Below are 1,056 nucleotides of genomic sequence, written 5' to 3' on the forward strand. Positions count from 1 at the left end.
AAAATATAATTATAGAAAAAAATAAAAACATATAGAAAACCAAATGAGATACAACTGAGATGTTTCTTAAAGTAATAACAATTCTATCTGTGGCTCATTTTCCATAATCCATGACAGTCTTTCTTCAATGCCTGCTAGAATACAAAGGAACTTGAGGATGTAATGCGTTGGGGTTTTTTCATAAATTGAATCAACCATTCATGTAAATCATGATGCAATTTAATCCATGTTCTTCTTTAAAATTTAAAGAGATTCAAACACGGAAATATCTTCTCTGGATGTTCTTTGTCAAATATCTCAAAATAGCAGCACAGCTTCATAACCCAATTTGTTCACTTTTTCCTTCAACCTATGTGGTGTTAGAGAAGAATATTGAAAAGTCAATCAACTGCCAAAAACCATAACCCTCCTTAAAGGCAAGGGAGAAAAATAAGCAATCTCCTCTCGTGCAATTTATAGCCTCTTAAAACCTACTGGTCAGCTAGGAGTCAGCTCTACTCAATATAACATACGGTTTCAAAATTCCTTCCTTACCCTATCTACTTGCATCCAGAAAAAATTAAAAAATTCATTTTAAGTTTTAAATTCAGCTTGTTCTTCTTAAGGAGACTCCTGTACTGCTCAAAATTTTACTCAAAATAAAAACTGAATAATGAGACCAAACTGCTGTTTTATTAGTTGTTGTTTGGGTTTTATTTTTTATCTAAACTTCTGAGGTAAGATTGTGTTTGTATGTGTATACATGTATCTGTCTGTAGCTTCTTATTATTCAACAATTCATTGAGGCTCTATTGCTCCCAGTGCTTTCTCATCCCTCTTTATTATTTGTCTTACATGAGCCCATAAGCAACATGAACTTTTTTTCTCTATGTAAAAAAAAAAAATAAGTTTTCAAAGAAAACATTTTTTTCAAATATTTGAGCAAAACTACCAAATGCTTAAGTGATTTTTATCATACGTAAGTCATATCTATACACATACAAGGAAGTCCAGTGAATACCACTATCATTCAAATATATGCACCAACAACCAGAGCCAAGGAAGAGGAGATAGAAG

The sequence above is a fragment of the Elephantulus edwardii genome, unplaced genomic scaffold, assembly GCF_000299155.1.
Source record: "Elephantulus edwardii isolate Elephantulus edwardi_28Jun2011 unplaced genomic scaffold, EleEdw1.0 scaffold00170, whole genome shotgun sequence".
In the NCBI taxonomy this organism is placed as follows: Eukaryota; Metazoa; Chordata; class Mammalia; order Macroscelidea; family Macroscelididae; genus Elephantulus; species Elephantulus edwardii.